Raw genomic sequence first — 9,864 nt, 5'->3', positions numbered from 1 at the left:
ACAGACGCCTCTATAGTCGATAGGAACGTCTCTTCCCACTGAGTGCATATTGCCACCGGAAAGCCTGATATAAATTCAAGCAAATGCGAGCACCAATATCAAAGTTTTAGACTTGAAACTCTAGTAGGTCGAGGATATCACTATCTGTGTGGAATCTGTTTCATCTGGGTTTTTCAGGAGCAAGGGAGTTTTGCCAGCATTATTAGTCAAGCACGGGATATGTTTACAATACAATACATAGTTCACGAACCTAGTCAGGTCCGGACCGAAGCCACAGAGCAGTGCACTTACTATTTCTACCAAGATTAGATAGATAGTGAGTTAGTGACTAACTGAGTTCTGCTCTCTACTAACATGCTCGAGAGTTATTTACTTAAAACCGTCATATTTGGGGCTAGAGTAATAACTTGTTACTGATGAGGTCACCTATTACAGATAAGGTCAAGAACCCATCGTACGAGACCCACATGGGGCCCATTACCACTATGGATAGGTCCGAGGACCATGCCAGCATTCGGATGCATACATCAAGGAGTCCACTCAGACAGCTCACCGGCACTCGGACGACCACCCACCACTCGGCTGACAAACCACCACTCCGACTAAGGAGGCAGGCAGGCGGCGTGGGAGCTACAACGGTCGAGGAATCCCAAGTCATCTATTAAGCAGAGTCGTGATACCGTTACTTGTAACTGCCGTAGTAGAGGCTCATAACACGTGTAACTAATGCATTCAGTGTCATTTAATGCCCAAACGGCATGGACGATGTGGGGCTGCGGCACACTCTATATAAGCTGCATCCTCCTCCGTAATCGGGCACGAGTAATCTTTGTAACCATATCCATCAAATCAAAGCAAGCCTCAAGGCACGAGAAGTAGGGATGTTACCTCCGCCGAGAGGGGCCCGAACTCGTTAAACACCGAGTGTTACACCTGCGCCGTAGCTAGGTTCTGCCCCTTATTCGTACCCCTAGTACTCAGTGTCAGGATCGTAACCCCCGACAGTTGGCGCCCACCATGGGGCTAGGCTTCTAGCAAAGTTTCACGGCGTAGGTGGAATTCTTCATCATGTCAGTTGAGGAAGTCCTGGATTAAGGGGTCCTTGGGCTGCCGGGCCATTGCTTATGGGCCGGACTGATGGGCTGCTATGGAGCCAGGCAAGAGCGTGGACCCGTGGCCGGATAGAAGATCTTCGGAGCTGTGGTGTGCCCTCCAAGTCAAGATTAGGCATGATCTTTCCTTCATTATAGCAGACCGTATGTAACCCTAACCCTATCTGTGTCTATATAAACCGAAGGATTATAGTCTTTAGGGCTAGAGCAACATCCAACACCCCATCAACCTAGGGTTTAGCTCGCCTGATCTCGAGGTAGATTGACTCTGTAACCATACCATACACATCAAATACAATCAAACAGGACGTAGGGTTTTACCTCTTAGAGAGGGCCCGAACCTGGGTAAACACCGTGTTCTTCGTCCCTTATTCCCCATTGATCCTAGATCCACAGCTCGGAACCCCCTACCCGAGATCCGCCGGTTTTGACACCGATATTAGTGTTTTCATTGAGAGTTCCGCCGCGGATCGTCAAAAGGTCGATGGCCCAACTATTTATTGGAAACCCCGTTTGCACCAAGGGCATCTTCGTCCCTAGCCAGATCTTCATGTTTGTCAGCCTCACTTTTCGCGCCGACCTCACCGGCCGCTTGGGCCAAGTTGAGAACCTCACCCCGGATTATGGAGCCAGCCACCGGAATTTAGAGTCCAGCGCCGGCCCTCGGGAAATCCCTCCTCCCAAAGAATCCACTACCCTTGCGGAAGAACCCGTCGAGCCCGACGCTTTGACCTTTAATTCGGTGGGCATGAAGGGGGCTGAACTATCCAAGATTTGGCCCTAAAGTCGGTCCCCATCGAAATACCCAAAGAACGTCCCGCCGAAGATACAGGGGGCATCCTCCCGACAGGAACCTCTTCGGTAGACAGCCTGGTAGATCGATTCCTCTCCATGGGAATCTCTGTCAGCAGGCCTACAGCCTACAACTAGATCGAGCTTAAACATGACAACAGCGACTACCTCCCCCTTTAGGAGTAGAGACTTTAGGAGTAGAGATAAGGGCCTACTTCCACAGATGACGCGGCCTTTGCTAAACCATGTGCTTCTGCTACAGCCTCTCTCCTCTCATGCACCACGTTCACTTGATAAAAATGCTTAGTTCTATCCTCCATTTCTTGCAAGAATATTGCATAGGGCAAATCGTCTTCCTCTAAAGATTGGTTACCACTTCTAGGCAATCTAAAGCAACCTTAATTGCCAAAATATGATCTTGGGCAAGTGGAAGACCTTCATTGCATGCTATAGCTTCAAGGTAGGGTGGGTTTGTCCGTCCGTCTCGAACAACAACCGAAGCTCCCCACGAAATGCCCAAACTCATCGCGACAGATTGCTACAGTTGCCCCTCCATCGACACTAACTTTGCACCACCTTGGCTCTGGTGGAGTCCACCTTCTAGTGCGTCCTATTGGTCCTCCTTCATACTTCACTTCTATCTTTAGCTTTGTCAGCACTTCAATCTCTTCTAGATACCTTGTGATGAAGCCAAAAGTAGGTATAGGATTCTGAAACTCTCCATCATGTATAGCCCATCTCCTTGCCCACCATATCGCCCACAAGATAACTAGCACAACTGCTAATTGATGTTCTTTCATCATATCAAAAAGCCAAAAAAGCCAAAGCCGTGCATCTTCTATTTGATTCATGATCAAGTGCTCAACACATGCCGCCATGTCTGAAGCCGCATTACAAATTGGACAAATATCATCGGTAGCCATTTTTCTGGGTACCCGAACCTTTCCTGTAGGAATTTACATTTTCGCTCGCATTGGAATTGCTCGGTTTATGTTCAAGCCAGTCAGCGAACGATTTGTTTCTCTTCCACGGGTACTACATAAATGAGGCATAACTAGCAAGCCCATTGACCCAGATTTGCAGCACATCTCCCGGGAATATATCCGGTGCACCCGCACTTGTGGTGCTACCGGTGCACCGGATGCCATAAAATGTTCTAAAAAATCAGGAAAAAATGTAGCACGTTAAAACAACATCAATGTATGATGTCACAGAATTTCGTATAAAATTTTGAAATATTTTTTTAGATGCAAAAATGATAAATTTGACATCAGTGTGATAATGGGTCAAATCTAAAGCCCAAATTATGTTATATACTATTCAGTGTTGAATTTATCATTTTTGTTTTTTGAGTTATGTTTCGAATTTTGATTTGAATTTTTGTGACAACCGCATTGATGTTGTGTGAGTGTGCTATTTTTTCTGAAACTTTTAAACATTTTAAAAGGACAATATGAGTTCGGTGCACCGGTAGCACCACAAGCTCCGGTGCACCGGATATTTTCCCCACATCTCCCATATGCATCATAGCAAGCGCATTTGACCCAAATTGACAGCAGACCTAGTTTTATTATTATTATTTTGCAGAAAGCAGACCTAGTTATTGGAGCAGCAAAATCCATTATTGACATCCAGGCGTTCAATGCTCAATGGAAAATCCTATACAACAGAAAATCCTAAGGGCGCCTTTACATCGGTAACTCTATTTTACGCATTAAGCGTCTGCCAGGATTCCGAAGAGAGATGGCACACTAGCGCTCGATGGTCCGGCCTAATTTCAGCGAGCGCACGCAATCATTTTACAAAACTTCCAGAAGGAACCTTCTGCTTTCTTATTATGCTGTTTTCCTTTTTTCTCTTTTTTTTGCCGTTTCATTTACTTATTTTACTGGGATTTTACTGGTCTTCCTTTTCCCTTTTTGTTTTTCAATAGTTTCCGTTTTTAAAGCTGTTTCTTCACAAAAAATGGTATGGATTCTTTTCAAAATGTACGTGTTTTCAAATTTTGTTTAGAATTTTAGAATTTGTTATTTAAAAAGATCACTAATCCAAAAAACTTCATGGTGCAAAAAATGGTCCCAGTTTTGATTTTTCTCAAAATTTCAAAAATATTTAAAATTTCAAAACAATATTCGCCACAATTAGTTTGTGTTTTAAAAAATGTTCAAGTTTCAAAGAATGTTCAAATATTGTTTTTCTAAAACTGTTCGCTACGGTAACCTAGTCTGGTCACTATAGTACCTCGGGTTAGTTTGCTATAATGATTGGTCCGGTTGTTATAATACTCGGCTGGGAGGGGGGTTCGAACTCGCAAACCTTTAGTTGTAAGCGCTCAGCTCTAGCCACCAGGCTTTCCACCCGCGAGTGTAAAGGTAGTTCATTCTTTTATCTTTATTTCGTTCTTCGGCTAGGTTTATTCTTTTTATTTTTTTTCTCATCTTTTTTGTTTTCCTTATTGTGCGTTTTTTTTAAATTCATCGACTTTTTCATTAAATTGGTGAACTTTTTCAAAAATAAATGAACTTTCTTATAAATTGTTGAACTTTTTGTTCAACTTCGATGAACTTTTTACAAATTCGATGAACTTTTTTTAAAATGCTATGAACCTTTTTAAAATTTGATGATTTTTTTCAAATTCATGAACTTTTTTTGAATTCACGAACTTTTTCCATTTTTTTGAACTTTTCCTTTCAATTCATGGATTATATGAATGCCTTTTCAAATTTATTTTTTCTTTATTCAAACAATTTATAGGGGGTATAAAGTACTAGTATATGTTTAATATTCATACTGTATGAAAGATTAAAGAGCTGTGTTTTCCTCAAGAAATCAGTAGATTGAGGTGTGACGAGTTTAACTCCCGCTTCTCCTGAATAAACGTGGTATTTTTTTCCCTTCACTTTTTGCCTCTCTGCAGCTTGCTGGGCCGGCCCAGCTCGCGTCCGTGCGGGCACCAGCGGCTCGAACCGGTGCTTACAGCGCTGTATAGGAGCTCCGGAAAATCCTACTTGCCACTCGTTGCGGCAAGTTGTCGACGCTTCGCACAGGGGAGGTGCGGGCAAATTTGACAAATTTGACCTATAATCGAAATCAAATCACATAATGAACTGGTTCCGAAACTATTTCACACCCCTGACCCTTTTGTGTAGCGCCCGCCACGCCGGCGCCACACCCTACGGTGCAGCGCCTAGCTTTGGGGCGTTGCACCAGTGTCCACCGTGGCAGCCCACGGGCCTGCACCCAGCAGTGCAACGCCTCCGAGCTAGGCGCTGCACCTGTAATGTGCAGCGCCTAGCCGCTAGGCGTTGCACGTGTAATGTGCAGCGCCTAGCCGCTAGGCGCTGCACTGTGACTTATCCAGCCACTTGGCTGGGCCCCCCTCCCCCTCCCCCACCCCCCCACCCCCCCCCCACCACACACTCTCTCACTCTCTCCCCCCTCCCCCGAGCTTTGCCCCCTCTCCCACTCTCCCCCCCTCTCAAATCTTCTTCCAAATCTTGCAAATTTGAAGAATTTGTCCGTGGATTTCGAAGTCAAACCCTCCCTCAAGGTAATAATCTCCGATCCCCTTGTTTTGATCGAAGTAAAGTTCTCCCATTGCTCATTTGTTGGTAGTTTGGGGAAACCCTAGTTTAGTTTGGATCTAGAGATTTGCATGGAGATGTGAGATGTTTGTTTGCCAATTTCTATGATTAGGTTTTGTTAGTATGATAGGGTTATTCTTATGGGTGTTCTTATGTTGGTGCTAGGTTTAGGTTTAGGGTTAGGGTTATGGTTAGGGTTAGGTTTAGGGTTAGGGTTATGGTTAGGGTTAGGGTTGTTGTTTCATATATATATTAGGGTTTGTATTCGGTGTTAATCCATGGATTAGTACTCATGGAAGCAATGTTACCTTGTGTTCATTGCTTTTAGGGATGGGAAGAACATGTGTGTTTGTTCATCATGGGGACAAAGACGCCTTTTTGAAAGGCAATAAAGAACCGGACCCGGATGAGCTTGACATTGTGTTTGATAGTAGTCCTAGCTATGCGGAGCTCTTGCAACAAGTTAGGAAAGATTTGAATTGGACGAACCCTAGTGATATAATTGAGTTGGAGGGAAGGCATAATGTTGGTTTTGGAATGACATCCGTTGGAAGACAATGCGTGTAAACTCGGAGCAACGTTGGGTTGCATACAAGGAGACGGTGGCCGAATCACTAGACAAGGCTCTTGAGTTATTTGCAACGAAGAAGGTTGAGTCAAGTTTGCATTTGGACTTGAACCGGAACCCCTCCCCTTTGGTTGCTAGTAGCCCCCCACCCTTGAAGCAAGATGAAATTGTTGAACCTCTTTTGACCCAAGAAGTGAGGCCAACATTGAGCCCGTGTAGAAACAACCAAGATGAATCTTTGCAAGAGGACAACGATGAGTATGCGGACGATGACAATGAAGTTGATCTCCATGACAACAATGTGGGTGATCTCGACAAATATCATTTGCAAGAGACAATGGACCATTCCATCCCTTTTTCCCGTGCATATGCATCGGACTCGGATGACGATGGTCCCGATGAACAAGTTGATGCGGAGGGGTTCACGGTGAAGGAGGCCGAAGCTTTCGAGAAGGTATTTGGTCGGGATCATCGGACTACATTGTTCGAGGATGTTAGTCTCGCGGATGAAGCCATGGTAGATGGTGGCCAATGTGTAGCTCTTGGGGTTAGGCCAAGCTCTCACCGTGATTTGGTAGACGACCAGAACCGGATTGCTAAAGGTTCTAAGTTCGACAGCTTGTTGGATTTGAAGATGTGGCTCGACAACTACTCGGTTACGCATTATCGTCCACACAAGGTGGTGCACTCGGACGTCAATGTGCGCTACACGGTTGCATGTGCATGTGAAGATGAAAAGGAGGTCCAACTTGGACTTAAAAGAGGCCGTGGTGGTGGTAGAGGTCGTGGAAAGGAGGTCCAACAAGGAGTGGCAAGACGCCGTGGCGGTTGTCCGTGGATTGTGCGTGCAAGACCATGGAAAGGAGGTCCTACTTGGCATGTAGTGAGTTGTGTGCCAACTCACATGTGCCAAGGCAAAAGGGTGGATGGCAAGATTGTGTCCCAAGACCACAAACAACTCACGTCCGAGTTCATCGCTTACAGGCTCTCGAACTCAATATCCACACTTCCAACAATGAGCGTCCAACATGTCATTGACCTTGTGAAAGCCATCTTTCATTACCAGGTGAAATACGGCAAGGCATGGAAGGCGAAGCAAGCCGCATTTAAGATGTTGTATGGTACATGGGAGGAAGCATACAACCGAATCCCTAGGTTGTTGTTAGCCATGGTCGCGACAAACCCGGGCATGGTTCATGTGGTCGAGCCTCATGGGCACCAAACAACGGTTCATGAAGGAAGGAAAGTCAGAGTATTTGGCCGTGCTTTTTGGGCGTTCGAGCAATGTGTGAGGGCTTTCGAACATTGTAGGCCGGTCATCGCAATTGATGGCACGCTCTTGACCGGACAATACAAGGGCACCTTGTTGGTTGCGATAGCAAGTGATGCCAATAACCGGGTGTTGCCATTGGCGTTTGCTTTGGTTGAGGTGGAAAACAATGACAACTGGGAGTGGTTTCTGCATCTTTTGAGGACGAAGGTGTTACCCGCTCAAAGGGAAATTTGTGTCATATCGGATCGGAATCAAGGAATTCTTAACGCGGTGGAGATTGACATTCCCGGGCATGCTCCGTTGCACCATCGATGGTGCATGATGCACTTTTGTTCGAACTTCTATAGGGCATGTGGCCTTAAGGAGTTGGCCGATGATCTTCAAGATTGTTGTCTCGCTTTCTCCGATAAGCGCTTCGCCACTTTGTACAACAAATTGCTCGCACACAAAAAAACTTGATCCCGGGGGTCAAGACTTTCTCAATAGGCACATTCAATACCGGAACAAGTGGGCACGTGCTTTTGATGAAGATGGCCGGAGATACGGTCAAATGACAAGCAATATGGCCGAATGCTTCAATAGGGTGCTCAAAGGTGCACGTGGATTACCTGTGACGGCAATAGTTCAATACACATTTGACAAGATGAATGCGTACTTTGTAAAGTACTCGATGGAAACCGATGCACAGATAGCGGGTGAGAACCCACGGAAGTACAAGTACAAGTTCCCACCCAAAGTTGATGAATGGTTGCTATTTCAATCACGGAAGGCGGACTCAGAAGAAGCTATATTATATGACAATGAGGAGTGGAAGTACGAAGTGAAAGAGCCAGGAGGAACCACAAACGATGGCCGGCAACATGGAGGTCGGGCTTTCAAGGTGTCGTTAACACAATGTGATTGCACTTGCGGGAGGCCATTGTTGCTTCATCTCCCATGCTCACATTTGTATGCCGCCGGCCGCGTTAGGAATGTGGACATCAATCACCCACGCACCGTGAGGGAGTCCCAGTTCTCAATCATGACGGTCAAGAAAACATGGGCTCCCCGCTTTCACCCATACTTTGACCAATCACAATGGCCGGAGTATCATGGAGTTCAACTATGGCTGGATCCGGAGTTGAAGGTTGTTAAACGGGGTAGACGTAAGACAAAGCGTCTTAGAGGCGACATGGACGGATGGGGCCATGGTGGGCGCCGCGAAGCGGGCAACGACCAATTCCAAGAGCCTCGTGAGAGCTCCCATTGTGGGGAGTGCAAAGGTCATGGCCACAACAAAAGAAAATGTACGAAACCAAGGAAAAGGTCCAAGCAAAATGATGCAAGCACAAGCCAACATGGAGCTACACAAGGGAGCCAACCAAGTGGTAGCCAACCTAGTGGTCGCCAACCTAGTGGTAGCCAACCTAGTGGTAGCCAACCAAGTGGTAGCCAACAAGTGGGAAGCCAACCAAGTGGTAGCCAACCTAGTGGTAGCCAACCTAGTGGTAGCCAACAAGTGCCAAGGCAACCAAGTGGTACCCAACAAGTGCCTAGCCAACCAAGTGTTAGCCAACCTAGTGGTAGCCAACAAGTGCCAAGGCAACCAAGTGGTAGCCAACAAGTGCCTAGCCAACCAAGAGGTCGGCAACTTGGACTTACAAGAGGCCGTGGTGGTGGTAGAGGTGGTGGTGGTGGTCTCGGCCGTGGTGGTGGAAGAGCTCGACGTGGTGGTAATGGCCGTGGTGATGGTCTCGGCCTTGGTGATGGTCTTGGCCTTGGTGGTGGACTTGGCCGTGGTGATGGACAAGCGCAAGTTCGTTATAGAGGAATGTTTGGATCCCTAGATGGACCGTTTCCGTATGTTCCTCACTAACTATAATGTATCATATGTTCTTGTTTTTCCATATGTTCTTCTTTTTCATATTTGCTTCCATTTGTTCTTATTGTCCTTACTAACCATTATGTTCCACTCATTGTAGGTATGGCGGCTTCCCAACCCAACAAACCAACGATGAAGGAGGATGGCGAAGATGAGATGGCCGGATGGTGGGAGAAGGCGGCGAAGAAGCTTAGAGAGGAGGATGCAGTCAAGCTAAAGAAGAAGAAGGAAGAGGAGCTTGAGAAGGAGAGGAAGCGAAAACAGAGTGCGGCAAATGCGATGCGCGCTAGGGAGCAAGCGTTGATGAGGCAAGTTGAGGAGGCACAGAAGAAGCGTCAACAAGATTTTGAAGAAAGAACCATGAAGCTTTGGGCAATTGCAGCTGAAAAGAAGAGAGGGACAAGCAGATATTCATGGAGAGGGTGGTTAAGGAGGCCCACCTCATAAGAAAAAGGGAGGAGGAAGAGGAAGAAGAGAGGAAGAAGAAGAAGGGAAAGGGGCCTTCCTCTACACAATAGAGCTATGTCTCCTCTTCGATTTGCTTGTGAACTACTATGTCTCCTCTTCGATTTGGTTGTGAACTACTGTGTGCCGTGAACTACTATGTCTCCTCCTCAATTTGGTTGTAAGAACTACTATGTGCGGTGAACTACTATGTGTCCTCCTTGATTTGG

Source organism: Aegilops tauschii, chromosome 5 (genome assembly GCF_002575655.3).
Source record: "Aegilops tauschii subsp. strangulata cultivar AL8/78 chromosome 5, Aet v6.0, whole genome shotgun sequence".
NCBI lineage: Eukaryota > Viridiplantae > Streptophyta > Magnoliopsida > Poales > Poaceae > Aegilops > Aegilops tauschii.
Note: the sequence above shows the minus strand (reverse complement) of the source record.